This window comes from Lagenorhynchus albirostris, chromosome 10 (genome assembly GCF_949774975.1).
Source record: "Lagenorhynchus albirostris chromosome 10, mLagAlb1.1, whole genome shotgun sequence".
Taxonomy (NCBI): Eukaryota; Metazoa; Chordata; class Mammalia; order Artiodactyla; family Delphinidae; genus Lagenorhynchus; species Lagenorhynchus albirostris.
Genome location: NC_083104.1, coordinates 89,720,793 through 89,741,874, shown reverse-complemented (window position 1 = coordinate 89,741,874; position 21,082 = coordinate 89,720,793). Strand labels below are relative to the sequence as shown.

Here is a 21,082-nt window from a genome sequence, read left to right as displayed (position 1 = left end):
AATTGTATGTTATATAAACATATAGATTGACAGAATTGCAATAAGAAACTGAAAAAAGCAAAGTTAAAAATGTTGACCAAACTCACAAAAACCAAATCACCAAGCAAATAAAACTTTAAAAGTCTTAGATAAAGCATATAAAATAAAAAAGTCAGAATATATAAAATTTGAACAACAAAATTAACTATGTCTAATAGACATATATTGAACTCTATAATCAACGATTAGAGACTATATGATCTTACCAACCACACAATGAACATTTTTAAATTGATCATTTTTAAATTGACCATCTATTGGGTCACAGAAGACTCAAGAAATAACAACAACAAAAAATTTTATAAGAAAGACTATGCTTTCCAATTTTAAAGCAAGAAAACTGTTAGTCAATTATGAAAGATAATCATAAAGTTACAAATTTGAAAACTCAGAAATTCATATTTAAATAATCCTTGGGTCAAAGAAATGGTAATTGAACATGCAAAGTATTTAGAACTAAACAATGAAATATCACATAGCCAAACTTTGTAATGCAGCTAAAATATTATTGGCACGTAAATTTATGGCTGACCTGTATAAATTTATGTAAATGGGTTCCAATGCCCTCTGGCTTCATAATGGAGCTACAGCAGGGGACCAGACTGAGTTAGGAAATTGATGTTAAGAGATTATTCTTCTGGCATTCAGCCCAAGAGGTAGGCTGGCTATATCCCACAAGTTTACTACTCCTCTCAAAGGAGGAGACTCTACTCAACTCTCTCTTCTTCTGGGTCCCAGTAAGTGTTCCCTCCCCTTATTTCTATGGAACTGGAGGTTAACTACCCAGCTGCTATTAGTCCTGGGTTACTTTGCTGTCTCTTGTGGTTTCCCTTATACCCATATCTTTGTAAATAGTCCTGTTGTAAATAAACCCTCCTCAAATTATACTGTTTTTTGAGAGTGCCATCTGTTTCCTGTTGGACCATGACTGAATCAGTGATACAGATTTAATTTAGAAGACCTGTGCACTCTTGGAGATAGGGAGAGAGTAAGGTAAGGGCAGAAATGGTGTTGCTTTCCTGATATAACTACAATCTGGACATCGGTGCCAACTGGATCTGGCACATGTTCCATTGCTGCCCTCTCTTTCACAGGGCATATTTATGGATTCTTCAGAAACTCCCCAACCCTGGATATCTCTCACCTGTAGTTACCTTGGCACGATCATGGCACCTCTCCTGCTGGCCCCCATTTGGTCAGCTTTGACTCCCCCGTCAGATGCTGTGCTTCTGACAGATGGACAGCACCTCTGTTCTTCAGGTGAATCGTGAGAAAGGGGAGAGGAAACATAATTGGATGTGTGAAGAGGTAGTATTTCAACTGAGTGTGTAAGATTTTATTTCTACATTAAAAAAGAAAGGTCTTTGTCAAGGTCACAAAACATTAGCATTAATACTTACCTGTATTAATATTAACCTGTGTTGAATTTGGGTGGTGAGTACAGTGATGTTATATTATTTTCTGTATGTTTGAAAATATTTAATACTTAGGAAAATAATTTTTCAAGAGTAAAGTGACAAGGTATGTAAGAATCTCTCACACAGGATCTGACACACAGGCATTTAGCACATTTCTGGGACATCCTATTCCCACGCAATCCCACAGCTCCACTTCTATGGCCATGCTGATTTCAGATTGCAGTACATTCTGCCCACTGCATCCCAAAGTTCCCATGCCAATTTGCCCAATGAGATCTTTCCAAGTTTTTTGTGATAGGGTTAGGTTGGGGAGGAAGGACAGGGAGGTGAGAAAGGATTACATGATTTCTTAAGAGTTTGAACCACAGATTTTTTTTCCCCAATTATTTATTTATTAACATCTTTATTGGAGTAGCTTTACAATGTTGTGTTAGTTTCTGCTGTATAACAAACGGAATCAGCTATACGTATACACATATCCCCATACTTCCTCCCTCTTGCGTCTCCCTCCCACCCTCCTTATCCCACCCCTCTGGGTGGTCACAAAGCACCAAGCCCATCTCCCTGTGCTATGTGGCTGCTTCGCACTAGTTATCTATTTTACATTTGGTAGTGTATATATGTCCATGCCACTCTCTCACTTTGTCCCAGCTTACCCTTCCCTGTCCCCGTGTCCTCAAGTCCATTCTCTACGTCTGTGTCTTTATTCCTGTCCTGCCCCTAGGTTCTTCAGAACCTTTTTTTTTTTTAGATTCCATATATATGTGTTAGCATACAGTATTTGTTTTTCTCTTTCTGACTTACTTCACTCTGTGTAACAGTCTCTAGGTCCATCCACCTCACTACAAATAACTCAATTTCATTTCTTTTTATGGCTGAGTAATATTCCATTCTATATGTGTGTCACATCTTCTTTATCCATTCATCTGTCTATGGACACTTAGGTTGCTTCCATGTCCTGGCTATTGTAAATAGAGCTGCAATGAACATTGTGGTACATGACTCTTTTTGAATTATGGTTTTCTCAGGGTATATGCCTAGTAGTGGGATTGCTGGGTCATATGATAGTTCTATTTTTAGTTTTTCAAGGAACCTCCATCCTATTCTCCATAGTGGCTTTATCAATTTACATTCCCAATAACAGTGCAAGAGGGTTCCCTTTTCTCCACATGCTCTCCAGCATTTATTGTTTGTAGATTTTTTGATGATGGCTATTCTGACTGGTGTGAGGTGATATCTCACTGTAGTTTTGATTTCCATTTCTCTAATGATTAGTGATGTTGAGCATCCTTTCACGTGTTTGATGGCAATCTGTATACCTTCTTTGGAGAAACTTCTGTTTAGGTCTGCTGCCCATTTTTGGATTGGGTAGTTTGTTCTTTTGGTATTGAGCTGCATAAGCTCTTTCTAAATTTTGGAGACTAATCCTTTGTCAGTTGCTTCATTTGCAAATATTTTCTCCCATTCTGAGGGTTGGCTGTTCATCTTGTTTAGGCTTCCTTTGCTGTGCAAAAGCTTTTAAGTTTCTTTAGGTTCCATTTGTTTATTTTCATTTTTATATCCATTTCTCTAGGAGTTCAGTCAAAAAGGATCTTGTTGTGATTTATGTCATAGAGTGTTCTGGCTATGTTTTGCTCTAAGAGTTTTATACTGTCTGGCCTTACATTTAGGTCTTTAATCCATTTTGACTTTATTTTTGTGTATGGTGTTAGGGAGTGTTCTAATTTCATTCTTTTACATGTAGCTGTCTAGTTTTCCCAGTATCACTTATTGAAGAGGCTGTCTTTTCTCCATTGTAAATTTTTCCCTCCTTTATCAAAGATAAGGTGACCATATGTGTGTAGGTTTATCTCTGGGCTTTCTATCCTGTTCCGTTGATCTATATTTCTGTTTTTGTGCCAGTACCATACTGTCTTGATTACTGTAGCTTTGTAGTATAGTCTGAAGTCAGGGAGCCTGATTCCTCCAGTTCCATTTTTCTTTCTCAAGATTGCTTTGACTATTTGGGGTCTTTTGTGTTTCCATACAAATTGTGAAATTTTTTGTCCTAGTTCTGTAAAAAATGCCATTGGTAGTTTGATAGGGATTGCACTGAATCTGTAGATTGCTTTGGGTAGTAGAGTCATTTTCACAATGTTGATTCTTCCAATCCAAGAACATGGTACATCTCTCCATGTGTTTGTTTCATCTTTAATTTCCTTCATCAGTGTCTCATAGTTTTCTGCATACAGGTCTTTTGTCTCCTTAGGTAGGTTTATTCCTAGGTATTTTATTCTTTTTGTTGCACTGGTAAATGGGAGTGTTTCCTTAATTTCTCTTTCGAATTTTTCATCATTAGTGTATGGGAATGCGAAAGATTTCTGTGCATTAATTTTGTATCCTGCTACTTTACCAAATTCATTGATTAGCTCTAGTAGTTTTCTGGTAGCATCTTTAGGATTCTCTATGTATAGTTTCATGTCATCTGCAAACAGTGACAGATTTACTTCTTTTCTGATTTGGATTCCTTTTATTTCTTTTTCTTCTCTAATTGCTGTAGCTAAAACTTCTAAAACGAATAACAGTGGTGAGAGTGGGCAACCTCGTCTTGTTCCTGGTCTTAGAGGAAATGGTTTCAGTTTTTCGCCATTGAGAACTTCGTTGGCTGTGGGTTTGTCATATATGGCCTTTATTATGTTGAGGTAAGTTCCCTACTTTCTGAAGGGTTTTTATCATAAATCGTAGTTGAATTTTGTCAAAAGCTTTCTCTGCATCTATTGAGATGATCATATGGTTTTTCTCCTTCAATTTATTAATATGGTTTATCACATTGATTGATTTGCATATTTTGAAGAATTTTTGCATTCCTGGGATAAACCCCATTTTATCATGGTGTATGATCCTTTTAATGTGCTGTAGGATTCTGTTTGCTAGTATTTTGTTGAGGAGTTTTGCATCTATGTTCATCAGTGATATTGGCCTGTAGTTTTCTCTTTCTGTGAAATCTTTGTCTGGTTTTGGTATCAAGGAGATAGTGGTCTCATAGAATGAGTTTGGGAGTGTTCCTCACTCTGCTATATTTGGGAAAAGTTGAGAAGGATAGGTGTTAGCGCTTCTCTAAATGTTTGATAGACTGTTAGCTCTTCTCTAAATGTTTGATAGATGGCCTGTGAAGCCATCTGGTCCTGGGCTTTTGTTTGTTGGAAGATTTTTCATCACAGTTTCAATTTCAGTGCTTGTGACTGGTCTGTTTATATTTTCTATTTCTTCCTGGTTCAGTCTCGGAAGGTTGTGCTTTTGTAAGAATTTGTCCATTTCTTCCAGGTTGTCCATTTTACTGGCATATGGTTGCTTGTAGTAATCTCTCATGATCCTTGGTATTTCTTCAGTGTCAGTTGTTACTTCTTTTTCATTTCTCATTCTGTTGATTTGAGTCTTCTCCCTTTTTTTTTCATGAGTCTGGCTAATAGTTTATCAATTTTGTTTATCTTCTCAAAGAACCAGCTTTTAGTTTTATTGATCTTTGCTATTATTTCCTTCATTTCTTTCTTATTTATTTCTGATCTGATCTTTATGATTTCTTTCCTTCTGCTAACTTTGGGGTTTTCTTGTTCTTCTTTCTCTAATTGCTTTAGATGTAAGGTTAGGTTGTTTATTTGAGATGTTTCTTGTTTCTTAAGGTAGGATTGTACTGCTATAAACTTCCCTCTTAAAACTGCTTTTGCTGTATCCCATAGGTTTTGGGTTGTCGTGTTTCCATTGTAATTTGTTTCTAGGTATTTTTTGATTTCCTCTTTGATTTCTTCAGTGATCTCTTGGTTATTAAGTAGTGTATTGTTTGGCCTCCATGTGTTTGTATTTTTTACAGACGTTTTCCTGTAATTGTTATCTAGTCTCATAGTGTTGTTGTTGGAAAACATACTTGATATGATTTCAATTTTCTTAAATTTACCAAGGCTTGATTTGTGACCCAATATATGATCTATCCTGGAGAATGTTCCATGAGCACTTGAGAAGAAAGTGTATTCTGTTGGTTTTGGATGGAATGTCCTATAAATATCAGTTAAGTCCACCTTATTTAATGTACCATTTAAAGCTCGTGTTTCCTTGTTTATTTTCATTTTGGATGATCTGTCCATTGGTAAAAGTAGGGTGTTAAAAGTCCCCTACTACGATTGTGTTACTGTCGATTTCCCCTTTTATGGCTGTTATAATTTGCGTTATATATTGCGATGCTCCTATGTGGGGTGCATAAATATTTACAATTGTTATATCTTCTTGGATTGTTCCCTTGGTCATTATGTAGTGTCCTTCTTTGTCTCCTGCAATAGTCCTTATTTTAAAGTCTGTTTTGTCTGATATGAGAATTGCTACTCCAGTTTTCTTTTGATTTCCATTTGCATGGAATACCTTTTTCCATCCCCTCACTGCCGTCTGCGTCCCTAGGTCTGAAGTGGTTCTCTTGTAGACAGCATATATACGGCTCTTGTTTTTGTATCCATTCAGCCAGTCTGTGTCTTTGGGTTGGAGCATTAATCCATTTACATTTAAGGTAATTATCGATATGTATGTTACTACTATTTTCTTAATTGTTTTGGGTTTGTTATTGTAGGTCTTTTCCTTCTCTTGTGTTTCCTGCCTAGAGAAGTTTCTTTAGCATTTGTTGTAAAGCTGGTTTGGTGGTGCTGAATTCTCTTAGCTTTTGCTTGTCTGTAAAGCAAAAATTAATTTTGCTTAATTTCTCTGTTGAATCGGAATGAGATCCTTGCTGGGTAGAGTTATCTTTGTTGTAGTTTTTTCTCTTTCATTCCTTTAAATATGTCCTAACACTCTCTTCTGGCTTGCAGAGTTTCTTTTGAGAAATCAGTTGTTAACCTTATGGGGATTCCCTTATATGTTATTTGTTGCTTTTCCCTTGTTGCTTTTAATATTTTTTCTTTGTTTTTAATTTGTGATTGATTAATATGTGTCTTGGCATTTTCCCCTTGGAGTTATGCTGTATGGGATTCTCTGTGCTTCCTGGACTTGATTCACTATTTCCTTTCCCATATTAGGGAAATTTTCAACTATCATCTCTTCAAATATTTTCTCAGTCCCCTTTTTTTTCCCTTCTTCATCTGGGATCCCTATAATTCAAATGTTGTGCATTTAATGTTGTCCCAGAGGTCTCTGATACTGTCCTCAATTCTTTTCATTCTTTTTTCTTTATTCTGCTCTGTGGTAGTTATTTCCGCTGTTTTATCTCCCAGGTCACTTATCCATTCTTCTGCCTCATTACTCTGCTATTGATTCCTTCTAGAGAATTTTTAATTTGATTCATTGGGTATGTTCATCATTGTTTGTTTGCTCTTTAGTTCTTCTAAGTCCTTGTTAAATGTTTCTTGTATTTTCTCCATTCTATTTCCAAGATTTGGGATCCTCTTTACTATTATTACTGGAATTCTTTTTCAGGTAGACTGCCCATTTCCTCTTCAGTTGTTTGATCTGGTTGGGTTTTTTCTTTCCTCCTTCATCTGCTGTGTATTTCTCTGTCTTCTCATTTTGCTTAACTTGCTGTGTTTGGGGTCTCCTTTTTGCAGGCTGCAGATTTGTAGTTCCCGGTTTTTTTTGGTGTCTGCCCCCAGTGGGTAAGGTTGGTTCAGTGGGTTGTGTGGGCTTCCTGGTTGAGGGGACTGGTGCCTGTGTTCTGGTGGATGAGGCTGGGTCTTGTCTTTCTGGTGGGCAGAATCATGCCTGGTGGTGTGTTTTGGGGTGTCTGTGAACTTATTATTATTTTAGGCAGCCTCTCTGCTAATGGGTGGGGTTGTGTTCCTGTCTTGCTAGTTGTTTGGCATGGGGTGTCCAGCAGTGTAGCTTGCTGGTCCTTGAGTGGAGCTGGGTCTTAGCATTGAGATGGAGATCTCTGGGAGAGCTTTCACTGTTTGGTAATACATTGTGCCGGGAGGTCTCTGGTGGACCAGTGTCGTGAATTTGGCTCTCCCACTTAAGAGGCTCAGTCCTGACACCCAGCCAGTTCACTAAGACCCTGTCAACCACACGGCTCACAAGAAAAGGGAGAAGAAAAAAAAGGAAAATATATAAAATACATAAAGTTATTAAAATAAAAATATTATTAAATATAAAAGTTTAAAAAAATAAAGAAAGAAGAGAGCAACCAAACCAATAAACAAATCCATTAATGTAACAAGCCCTAAAAACTATAAAAACAAAACAAAAAAACGGACAGACAGAACCCTAGGATAAATGATAAAAGCAAAGCTATACAGACAAAATCACACAAAGAAGAATGCACATACACACTCAGAAAAAGAGAAACAGGAGAAATATATATATATATATATATATATATATATATATATATATATAAGGAAGAAAGCAACCAAATCAATAAACAAATCTACCACTGATAATAAGTTCCAAACACTAAAGTAAGATAAACATAAAACCAGAAACAAATTAAATGCAGAGAGCAAACCCCAAGTCTACAGTTGCTCCCAAATTCCACCACCTCAATTTTGGGATGATTCGTTGTCTATTCAGGTATTCCACAGATGCAGGGTACTCAAGTTGATTGTGGAGATTTAATCAGCTGCTCCTGAGGCTGCTGGGAGAGATTTCCCTTTCTCTTCTTTGTTTGCACAGCTCCTGGGGTTCAGCTTTGGATTTGGCCCTGCCTCTGTGTGTAGGTCGCCTGAGGGCATCTGTTCTTTGCTCAGACAGCACAGGGTTAAAGTAGCAGCTTATCGGGGTCTCTTACTCAGGCCGGGAGGTGGGCAGGGAGGGAGGGGCACGGAATGCAGGGCGAGTCTGTGGCAGCAGAGGCCAGCATCACGTTGCAACAGCCTGAGGCGCACTGTGTGTTCTCTTGGGGAAGTTGTCCCTGGATCATTTTACACTGGCAGTGGCGGGCGGCACAGGCTCCCAGGTGGGCAGTGTGGATAGTTACCTGTGCTTGCACACAGGATTCTTGGTGGCGGCAGCAGCAGCCTTAGCATCCCATGCCCGTCTCTGGGCTCCACGCTGATAGCCACGGCTCGCGCCCATCTCTGGAGCTCGTTTAGGTGGTGCTCTGAATCCCCTCTCCTCATGCACCCCAAAACAATGGTCTCTTGCCTCTTAGGCAGGTCCAGGCTTTTTCCTAGACTCCCTCACGGCTAGCTGTGGCGCACTAGCCCCCTTCAGGCTGTGTTCACGCAGCCAACCCCAGTCTTCTCCCCGGGATCTGACCTCCAAAACCCGAGCCTCAGCTCCCAGCCCCTGGCGGGGAGAGCAGACAAGTCTCTCGGGCTGGTGAGTGCTGGTCAGCACCCATCCTCTGTGCAGGAATCTCTCCACTTTGCCCTCAGCACCCCTGCTGCTACGCTCTCCTCTGCGGCTCCAAAGCTTCCCCCCACCCACCCCCAGTCTCCACCAGTGAAGGGGCTTCCTAGTTTGTAGAAACTTTTCCTCCTTCACAGCTCCCTCCCAGAGGTGCAGGTCCCATTCTTTTGTCTGTGTTTTTCCTTCTTTCTTTTGTCCTACCCAGGTACATGGGGATTTTCTTGCCTTTTGGGAAGTCTGAGGTATTCTGCCAGCGTTCAGTAGGTGTTCTGTAGGAGTTGTTCCACATGTAGATGTATTTCTGATGTATTTGTGGGGAGGAAGGTGATCTCCACGTCTTATTCCTAGGCCATCTTGAAGGTCCTCCTGAACCACAGATTTAAACACTCTCCAATCCCATAAGCATGCTTCCAGCTGCAGCTGCTTCTCTCTTCTGATTTCTTTTTCCTTAATTGGATCATCTTCACCAGAGCAGCCATTGCTTCTCTTTGGGGAACTCAGCTGCTCTTTATTTCCTTATCTCTACAAAACCACCCCACTTCTCTATAATTTGGGAGACCTAGGAGCAGTGGGAGATACAAGGTTTGCCTTGAGGACCCAGTAACAGAACATAGAGGATTTACTGGGAATGTTCAAACGTTGAATACAAGGCCCCTATCAGTATTTAAACAAGAAAGCCTGGTAACACTTTTAAAAAATATAATTAGCTCCAAATTTCTTCTGCATTAAAGAGATGGTCATGAACTTGAATCACACCTTTAAACATGGCACCCACACCTGGCCTGTGCCATTGGCAGACTCCACGATTTTCCTTTATCAACCAGGATCTATTTGTTTGTATGTATTTGTATACAGTTGTATGGTATACAGCAGAACAGAATGTTCAAGCTAACTGTTTTAATTTAGTGATAAAGAAATTGAAGTTTCATCATTTGTTAGTGGCAGACTTAGGTTTCTCTCTGACTGCAAGTGCAGTGCTTTTGCCATTGTTGGATAGGTAGATAACTATAAAAGCATATAAGGATTTTCTCAGTTCATAAGTATAATACCCTTTTTTTTTTTGCGGTACACGGGCCTCTCACTGTTGTGGCCTCTCCCGTTGCGGAGCACAGGCTCCGGACGTGCAGGCTCAGCAGCCATGGCTCACAGGCCTAGCCACTCTGTGGCATGTGGGATCTTCCCGGACCGAGGCACGAACCTGTGTCCCCTGCATCGGCAGGCGGACTCCCAACCACTGTGCCACCAGGGAAGCCCCTATAATACCCTTTTAAATTAAGTCTGGGAAATGAGAAATTACTCACCCAAGTTATACAAACATTTACTAATGTATCAAAAATTGTTGAGGACCTATTATATACCAGGCATTCGTGTCCATATGGGTCATACAGCTCTGTAAGTGAGCCATGGTACATCTTTCCAAGATATATGGGCTTAAACAGCAGAAGTGGTTATTTTAGGTACTGCCTATAAATTTAACTTAATACATTTACTTTTTATGAGCACATCATAATGTTCTCCCACCCTCTTGGAGGACAACGTTTGTTGAAAATCTTGGTACTCTGATGCTATCCAGGACAGTTTTCAGTTGATATTCTGATAGTAAATTCTTGAAGAGTTGGCCTTGGTTTCTAAAGTCCTTCTGCTAAAGTGGTCAAATACTTTCCTGCATCCAGGTTTGGCATTTTTGAAAACCATCCCTGTGTGTCACCCTTTCTAGTCACCCTTAGTTACCCTTAGTTAGAGCATCAAAAGTAAGATGGTGCCTGATAGCAGTGTGCTGACCATTACGTAGAGAAGTAATGTTTTCAATTAGTCACCATTCCTTCCTAATGATGTACTGAAGTAGGGATGAAACAACAAGACAAACAAAAAATAAACAAAAAAAATTACTGTATATCCCTAGCAGAGGCACCTGGCTAATCTGAGGCTAATCATGAACAAATTTATGTGTAAAGACAAGAGCAGAAAGGAGAATCAGAAACTAAAGCAGGAAGATGCCGAATAAGGAACACAAGCCTTTCCTCTACCTCTGGGAGAAACACTCATCTACCACTTGCCCTCAAAACTCTCCCATATTAAGTGGCTTCTCTTTGCATAACACGTTTACTTTCCAAGGCACTTGCCAGCATATTGTTGCCATCTGGTCCTCCAGAAATCACATAGCATTGGCCAAGAAACTGAGGCTTGCCAAAGACATATAAGTCTCAGTGATAAGTCCCAGAAGCTTTTAGAACAAGGCAGGTAGAAGGTGAGAAAGTTTGGAAGGAAAGTGAAAGGAAAGACGAGAGTTGTCCTACTCTTGGTACAGTGCTGTTTGCATGGAGCCATAATATTCCAGTTTTGGCCTAGGCTGTGGCATGAGGCAGATGCAGTTGATTCTGGAAAGTAATTCTGAAGACTGAATGAGAAGTATTGGATTACTAATGATTACCTAAGGTAGTCATGAGAAGTAATAAAATTTGGCCCTGATAATGACTCAAAAAATATTCAAGTGCATTGCTTCCATTGATTAATCAACTGGGAGCTGCTTTTTGAAATGGCTCTAATGAGATGAACTTCTCAGGCATTGGAACTTCCCAATAGACTGGCCAAAGCATAAAGTTTTCAATTTTTTTACTTTACTAAACATTCAATCTCTGTGTCCTAAAAAAAAAATACTCCCCAAGAGCCCATCTTGCTCAGATTTCTGGCCGTTAGATCCACAGACTTTGATTATTTGTCCAGAAAGTCTCTGGGGCTTTCCTGGACTTCAAACCCTTAAAGTCAAGCCATATTCTAGGACATTCTGACTCTTCCCTATTACTATTTTCGTATCTCCCCTAGCCCTCATACCCTGATCCCAACTGTGGCGATTAATACCCTGTGAGTCCTGGTAAATGGCCCAGTCAACGCTTTCTGCCTGGACTGTAGACTCTAAACGACGCCTCTTCCTTGGGAACTTTTGGTGAGGACTCCCAGAGAAAAGAGGAAGGGGATTAAAAGGTATCACTGTTCAACCAGGACCTGGATTAGATACTTTTTACATTTGATCCTATCAACAGTTGCTGAGTTGCCTGTTTGTAGTATTTTGCACATGAGGAGTCTAAGCTTCAGATTGGTTAGTAACTTGTCCTGTCACACAGCTAATCATCCTAGGTGGGCTGGCCTCACAAAGGTCAAACCATTGCAGTTTGATCATATAAACATAATTTAATCACAAACAACTATTTCATACCCACAAGTGCTTTAAGTTTTGGCAGAAGTATAACGGCAGAAAGGTAGGATTCTTTCACATCTTCGGGTTAGAATGAACACATAATGACGTTTATATGAACAAATTGATCTCAGAAGCCTCACCTTTCATTCAATGCTAACTTCAACCTTCTTTTCCTAAGAGTTCCTGGCTTCAGTGCCCTCTGACCCACCTTACTTAGTACTTAGATTAATATGATCAGAACTCTGAGGTTTTACTTTAGTTACAATAAATTTCCCCCTGCCTTGACACATTTTTATATTTCTCCTAAATAGAATTTTACTAAGGATTTTGAGATAACAATGTAACCTATACATTTTCAGATCCTCTCAAGGCTTTTAAATATTTTTAAATGTAATGAATATATTGGCTTACGCCCCTATCCCATGTAAAATGGGAAACGCAGCATCTTATCCACTATTGTTAAGGATTCTTTAGGGAACAATATTTCTCCTAATTACTTGGCTTTATATCCTGCTTCTGTTCTCAGTCTCCACACTCAATATCTTGAATGTACTCTTTCTTTCAACATTCTATCTTATCACTGGAAAAGCCAGGATGGCTTCAATTCCCAGAGTACCACTGGCCTAAAGGTAAGTGTACAGCAGATATCACTGAAGGCCTGGGGCTACACAGGGCTGTTATAGTGCAGAACAATTATGAAAGCTACTTGTCCTTTTTTAACTTTGCCAATCCCACCCTCTTGCCTCTAGAAAATGTCCCCTATTGTCCTCATCTTCTTGGATTCAGTGTCCACCATGGTGTTGGGCTCCCCCTTCCCTCCTATGAGTTTCTGCTCTCTTCTATTTTTCTGATGGTGATTTTCCCACGACCAAAATGTCCCCGTTTACATTAATGTAGAGAGCCCTTGTGCTCTGTCCTTAAAGAATCCAGAAACACATTTCAAGTATCATGATATGGTTTGTCAGATGACATAAATAAGACATGACTGTTTAAATAGGTAGATATCACAGTGTAAAATAAACTCTGTTACCAGAAAGAGTTAAGAAGTTATATATCATGAATAATCAAATATCTGATAAAGGCAATTCCCAAATGTAACATATATGGATGAACATCTTTTTAAAATATTAGAGTATGACTAAAATACAGTTTCTACTAAAATTACACTGAATAGAATCTGTTTATTCTTGAAAAGCTAGGGGATATTTTGGCATTGTGTACTACACTTTTGTTTTATATATGTTGGGCTTTGTACTAGAAGAGTACAAAAAGTGTTAACTAATAACTATGTTAAGATGTTAAAGCTCTGATAACAGAAAATATACAAAGCAACTGATAAATTTGTGGCTTAAAATGTGTATGCAAATGTCCACGGATGACAATCAGCCTATAACTGAATAGTTGCAACGCTAGATAGCTGGATAGACAGTCGAAGATCCACACAATGTTGCCTTCACATTGGCAGCTAAGTCCATGAAGCATTTGCCATGGGCTTTAGTACAAGGACTGACCTTAGAATTGCCAGGGAATGTGGACATTAGCTGGGGAGGAGCCGTTAACCCTGCATAATGAATTCTCAGGCAAAATATGTGGCAAAGACTATCCCCACACTGTACAATAAGGTCACCACAGGCTTTATAGCACGCTTGACTTTTTGAAGTTTCTTTTGAAAAATAAAGCCCTGATACCACATTTAAAATTGAACAGGGCCAAGCTTTGCATGGACTTTTTTTCCCTTCCCAAATGAAGCCCCTTCCCACAGTTGTTACTATTTCTCCTTCCACATTTATTTTTGTTATATTGTATTGTTTCAAATCATTTCAAAATGTTTTTAATGTGATATATCTTATTAAAAAATAGTTCTGAATTCACAAGCAATCCCTACGGCATGTCCTTGGCATTGGCTGTAAAATTCCAAAGTACCTAATTTATGTGGTTGATTGATTTTTCAATGTTTTAAAGGGTACCAAGCCCAACAGCATATAATTTTTCTCTTACCAAATGGAATATGAATGAATAAAAGATAATTGCATTTTTTTGTATTCAGCCTGCTGTCTTTGTGAACTTTTTTTTTCTTTCCTACAGTTCTGAAGTGAATGAGAAAGCATGTTTTTCTTTTTATAGCCATAAGAGCTCACCCTGTTACTCCTCAACAAGGTTCATGTGTGTCCAGCCCTGAACTCTGCTGTTGTGTTACCTCAACCAGGATGCTGCGAATTACCTGTGATACAGTGAACACAGCCCAGACTAGGGAGGGACGGGGGCTTATATGGACCTTTCCTGTTTGGTCCAGGAGAAAAGAAAAGCCTTCCTCTAAATCCTTTTCTGGTCGGAAGATACATCTCCATTCTCTTAAGTTTGCAGACCTAAACACAATGCAAAGAGATTAAATTTCATTTTCCCAAGGAAGCAGGTGGATACAGCCTGTAACTTAGATAACGGCTTGTATAGCATGGCCTTGAAGAAGCAACTCTTTTCTTATCTCTTCTTCTCTCACTTCCATCAGTCTTCAGTGTGGTTAACAGTATGGGACTGGCCAAAAGAATTGCATTCCCTTATCTTGCTGACCACAGCAATCGCTCTTTGTAATCCCAGAAGAAGAGTGTCAGGTGGTTATGAAGGGGCTAGAAGGCTGAAGGACAGGAGAGAGCGCTGCTAAAACTCCCTTCACCAGCACTAATATCCCGCACTCTAGTGCCTACCATGCACAAAGCTGTCCTTTCCACAGCTCTGGAAATCCATTACGTAAGAAGAAAGTAGGACAAAGACTGAATTTTAAGAGCACTTTCTAGAGATGATACTAAACGCTTCATTTATCTTTGAAACCTAGAAAGAACTTCAACGAATTATTTGCAATTTTTCATTGTGTTAGTCTGTTTTGGAGGGGAATGGTGATGGTCAGGGCAAAATAATTCTCTTTGTAAATCTATTTCAGGTTTCATACCTGATTATGAACACCTTCTTAAATTTGGCTTGTTACATATATAAAATCAAAACAAAATGTGAAGTTTTTATTCCAAGAATAATAAATTGGTTGGTTTTCATTTCTCTAAACTTAAAAGAAAAGCACACTAGGGTGAAGTTAAGGGAAATGATCCTCTTATTTGTTTTTGCCATAGGTCTTTGTAAGCTTCCAGAAGGAAAATCAATCAATTATGAAGTATAGACTGAGTGCCTACAATATGAACTGTTACACCAGCAGTCTCCAACATAACCTTCAGGGCTCCCAAATTTTCTACAGGATTAACCTTCAAGGCTCAGCACCTCCCACAAGGTCTTCATGCAGATCAACCCGTGACCTCTAGCTTTGTGACAGGACTATATTTATGTGGCCTTTTCAAACTTTACTGCATTACAACTATGGGAAAATACAGCTGCACGAAAAGGTTTGGCTATGTTAGATTTGACCCAATGCTGGAAGCCAGAAGCACTTTGTCAGTGGTCATGTCAAAACAACAGCAGTAGAATATATCTGAGAAAGCATCTGGCTAATGTGTTTATGTAGTGAACTGAGCATAAGGTGAGGACAACTTCCTAGAGTAAAGAACTACTCAGACTGTATTCATTATCCCCAATAAGTATCAGCACAACAAAGCATATTCCTCAGAGTGCCATTCTAAATTTCACCAGAAATCATTTTTTATGATTTCCCCCACCATACACACTTCATGTACTAGAGTGAATGAATAGATTTGTTAGGGAGAATTTTTCATGTTGGGTTCAAAGACTTGTTGAAGAAAGATACTTTATAATTAGAGTTCATGGTTTGCACCTGAAATAACTGCATGGCTCATTCTATTTTGTCTTTGTATTTCAAAGAGTCAGGCGCCCACAGATGGGAGAACAGGATCCAGGGCAATGATGGTGTTCTGAGTGTAGTAATGCAGAAATCCCTTATATTGACCCATTATGAAAGGATGATCCAACGTCATAAAATGTCAGGGAATAAAAACCATGGAAAGAAATTCAGGAACTTGGCAGAAGTACAATGCAAATGAGCATGGCTCCAATAATTACTACCCTCGCCCACAAATGTTGCACTGATGAGTCAACCCAAACTTCAGCATTCTCCCCAACACCCACAAGTATGAGAGATCCATTCTGAGAAGATACCCTTATCTGGGATTTCCTTCCCCCTCCTGGGAAGTAGTGGCAGTAGCTGCTAGGGAGAAATGAATGAAATGGGAAAGGTCCAAAGGGACTGACTCAGAAGGATGTCAAAACCTTATATCACTTGGGGGAGATATCTAGACCCTAAGACTATCCCTCTGTGGGAATGCAGCATGCCTCCTTATTAGATGGGGTGAACCCTGGCATTGTACATTTAATGGAACCTAGTAAGTGCCAGAGACCGGGTATTCTAAGATAGATTGCAAATTACCTCAGAGAATTAACATTATGCAATCATATATATATATCTTTTGTTCTGTTAAAAAAGCTTCCCAAGAACACAGGTTTAATATATTGAGAATGAAGAGAGATCATAGGCTTAAGCAAACAAATTAAGGATGAAAATAACATCATTAGACAACTAACAAATAAATTAGAAACAGCAAGAACCACAACACACATAATTGATAATTACAATGAGGAAAAGTTTAAGGTAAGCAAAGGGAAGGCTCATGAAAAAATACAGAGATTAAAGCAACAGACAAAAGCTAATAGAAATGGAAAACAGATAAGAATGATCCTACGTATGCCTACTGGGCATCCATAAATTTAAAAACTCAGCAAATTGTAAAGAAAAAGCATTCAAAGTCATGAAGAGAATTTCTCTTGAATTGATCATGCTTTTGGCTTATATGTAAAAGTTCATCACTGAATCCAAAGTCACTAGATTTTTTCTGTGTTATATTCTAGAAGTGTTATAGTTCTTCATTTTATATATAGGCCTATAGCCCATTTTGAGTTATTTTTGTTAAAAGTGTAGGATCTGTGTTTAGATTATTTTGTTGTTCCATATGGATGTCCAATAGTTCCAGCACCATTTGTTGAAAAGACTATTCTTTCTCCATTGAATTGTCTATTTTCCTTTATCAAAGATCATTTAACTATATTTGTGTGGTTCTATTTTTGGTTCTCTATTCTGTTCCATTGATCTATGTATCTATTGCTAACACCACACTCTTGATCACTGTAGCTTTATAGTAAGGAAGTCAGATAATGTCAGCTCTCCAACTTTGTTCTTCTTCTTTAGTATTATGTTGGCTATTAATTCTTTTTTTGTTTTTCCAGAATAGTTTTGTTGATATCCACAAAATACTTTCTGGGATTTTGATTGGGATTTTATTGAATCTATAGGTTACACTGAGAGGACTTGATATCTTAACAGTATTTAGTCTGCCTATCCATGAACTTGGAATAACACTCCATTCATTTACATCATCTTAGATTTCTTTCATCAGAATTCTATAGTTTTCCTCATATAGATCCTATAAAGTGCCACTTCAGGACATCATATCAAGGATATGTAATAATGATGACTCTTTTTTCATTTGTGATATCAGTAATTTGTGTTTTTTCTTCTTATCCTCATTGCTGTAAAGGTAAGATATTTTCTCCCCTCTGGCTTCTTTCAAATTTTTCTCTTTGTGTTTGATTTTCTGCAGTTTAAATGATATACCTAGGAGTATATTTTTTAGTACTCACCATGCTTGGTGTTTTCTGAGCTTCCTGGATATGTCTGTTGTTAATTTTGGAAAATTTTTGGCCATTATTAATTCAAATATTTCCTCTGTTACATTCTGTCTTCTACTCTGTTATCCCAATTACTGTATGATATACTATTTGTAATCATCTCATAGACTTAGGTATTCTAGTCTTTTTTTTTTTTCATCTCTTTTTCCTTTGCATTTCAGTTTGGGAAGTTTCTACTGATATATCTTCAAGCTTATCAATTCTTTCATTGGCCATACCCAGTCTCTTGATGAGCCCATCAAAAGAATTCTTCATTCCTGTTACTCTGTTTTTGATTCCTAGCATTTCCTTTTGATTATTATTTAGAATTTTATCTCTGCTTACAGTAGCTGCACTTTCATATTATCTACCTTTTCATTAGAACTCAACATATTACTAATAATTAAGTTCTCTATCTGATAATTCCATATTTGTGTCACATCTGGGTTTGGATTTGAGGCTTGCTTTGTTTCTCCAGACTGTGGTTTTTCTTTGCCTTTTAGCATGTTTTGTAATTTTTTTGTTGAAGTCCTAACATAACGTATTAAGTAATAAGAATGGTAAATGTAAAGGTAAGTTGGCCTTTGATGTGAAGTTTTATGTTAATCTGCCTAGGAGTTGGGCTATGTGTGATGTTTGCTGCAGCTGTAGTTGCCAGAGGCTTCAGTTTCCTCTAGTATTTTTGTTGTTGTTCTCTCTGACGTCTTTGGTTTTCCCTAAGAATTCCTTCTTAAATAGGGCTTCTATCTTGCAACTCTATCGGTTGTAAATTACTGCTGTTTTACTGGAGCCCTACTGACGTGGTGGTAAGGTGTCAGGGAGGGAAAATATCCAATAATCTTATGTTTATATCTCAGTCTTTTTCTGGGCCTGTGTCCCTGAATCATGACCTTGAGAAGTTTCTTGGCCCTTTTTCTTCCCTATGTAATATAGGAAGCCTAGACAGGGCTGGAGTTAGCTAATTGACCTTTTATCAGGTAGATGAGGCTCTGGTTTCCCTTGGAGAGTAGGTGTTTCTTATGAAAAAACACTCCAGGTATGTGTCTAAATGTTTACTTTTCACCATCCCTGCCCAAGACACAAGGGGATTTTTCTTGGATCTTCAACTCTTGAGACCTTGGTGGGATTCCTGGAGGTGAAACTGTGGTGGCCTAAGACTGGGTCCCTAGGAGTTTCTCATTCTCAAGCTAATCCACACTCAGCCTCCAGCAATTCATTTAAACTACCATTTAAGTGTTTCTACCAGTTTATGGCTCTAGCATCTTCTGCCACAGGTAAACTTACCTTAGCTGTGATACTCTTTATTCAGTAGTCTCTGTAGATTTCAAGGTGGCAGTTTACCCTGTGACCTCAATTCTGTGATGAATCTAAGTCAATGATTTTCTGATTAGTCAGTTATTTTCTTGTTCTAAGAATGGGAGTAATGACTTCCAAGCTTTTTACATGATAAGGCTGAAAACAGATGTCTCTAAACCTAGATTTTTTAGAAACCAATGCCAGTCCTCTTAACTACCATGCTATACTGCTTTCTATCCCCTCTAATGGTCTTTCCATTCTATTGATTAAATTTTTACAGCTTCAAAACATACCAATACCTAATATCCCATTCTTATGTCTTCTCTATTCATGTTTTTTCTAATGTATCCAAAATTTTATTTTTCAGGAAGGCTTTTTTTTTTTTTTTTTTTTGGTGGTACGCGGGCCTTTCACTGTTGTGGCCTCTCCCGTTGTGGAGCACAGGCTCCAGATGCACACGCTCAGCGGCCATGGCTCACGGGCCCAGCCACTCCGCAGCATGTGGGATCTTCCCGGACCGGGGCACGAACCCGTGTCCCCTGCATTGGCAGGCGGACTCTCAACCACTGCGCCACCATGGAAGCCCTTCAGGAAGGCTTTTAATTATTTTGTCAAAACCCCAGAATTAAATATATTTAAGTGGTACTTGGAACAATATTTAGACCTGTAAATTTAATATACAAGAATTGATATCTTTATAACAGTCACTCTTACAAGAACATGTGACTCATTATTGATTAACCTTTCCTGATATCTTTCATAAATTTTATAGTTTTTTCTTTGTATGGTTCTTATGGGCTATCATGTTGAATTTATTAATTGTATTACAATCCAAATGCTCAATTTCCTTGTTTAGTTTTCAGATACTTAGGTTGACAAAGTTTGGGTGTGTTAAGTTACCCCATTAAAGTTTTTACATCTTGCAATTTGGATTTTAAATATGTTATGGTGTTTTAAACTACCTTGTAGGTTTTTTTATAAAACCAACTAGCTCTCTTTAATTTAATCCATGATTCACCTTAACATTTTTTATGAATTTCTGTTATTTCATAGACACTTTTTCCTCTATTATACAAGAACATGAACAGATAAGAGAACATGTTACAGAATAATTTTCCACTCATTTTGTGAATTACACTTTGTGAATTTTCAGAATAATACTTCCTTTCTCTAATGATGAATTTTCCTCTTGTTCTTTAAATTTTTTTAATTCATATATTTGTTCACTTAACAAACATGTGATGAGATTTTTAAATTATGTTTCAGCCTCTGAAATATGTGCTCCAGTCATGAAGCAGAGAATATTACAGTGAAGACAGGGAATTAAATGAGTGAGTACAATATGATAAATACTGTGATTGAGGTACGCCACAAAGTTGCTGTTAAATCTTGATTATGTGATCTTTCTAAATGTCCACTTCCTTGTGTTGTTAAAATGGGAATAAGAACAGCACCTGTCTCCTAGAATTATTGTTAAAAGCAAATGAGGTCAAACATTTGAGATGTCCATCAGGTTGCCTGGCCCAGAGCAGTTGTTTAAATATTGTTAGCTATTATTTTTGCCATGAGCAGCTCATCATGAGCCCCTTATCTAAAATTCTACCATCAGTCATTTTCTGCCACGATGCCCTGTGTTATTTCTTCAAAGTACTTATTACTATATGACATTCTCTTATTTATTTATTTACTGATTTATTGTTCTTTCTTCCCATAAGAATGAAAGTTCAAGCAGGCAGAGGCTCTGTTTTTATTGCAAATGCTTGCTTTTGCCCAGGGTCTGGAAAAACAGTGTTTAATCAATAATGGATAAATAATTAAAATATTTATTTCTCTAATAACTTTACTTTCTCAATTATATGGAAACTACAGAACTGTATTTTTAAAATCTCATCTGTGAACATTTGAGAAAAAAATGCTTTGAGCATTTCAGTGAATTTTCTTCCTGGGTTTTCCTATGCATACACCAATTAGGTCATATTGTTCTTACAGTGCTGTATCCTGCTTTTTCCTCACTTAACTTTCCAACCCATGTGTTTTCCTTATATTTCAAAACTCCTTTTCTCACGGATTCAAAATATTATAGTATATGCTCACCTACTGAAAGCTTAATTATTGTGTATGAAGTATTATACAATTTTTCCAGCAACCTACAGTATAA

At 38.1% G+C, this 21,082-nt stretch overlaps 1 long non-coding RNA gene across 2 annotated transcripts in view; it reads right to left on the bottom strand.

Annotated features, from left to right (window-relative positions):
- Window positions 1–1,182: 1,182 nt before the first annotated feature.
- The window catches only part of LOC132528227 (uncharacterized), a 97,222-nt gene continuing 77,322 nt past the window's right edge, over window positions 1,183–21,082 (bottom strand). The window contains exon 4 of one of the 2 annotated variants that reach the window (XR_009543136.1): window positions 1,183–1,293. This is a non-coding gene — a long non-coding RNA (uncharacterized LOC132528227). The remainder of the gene's footprint in view (window positions 1,294–21,082) is intronic. The other variant, XR_009543135.1, reaches the window with a different exon arrangement.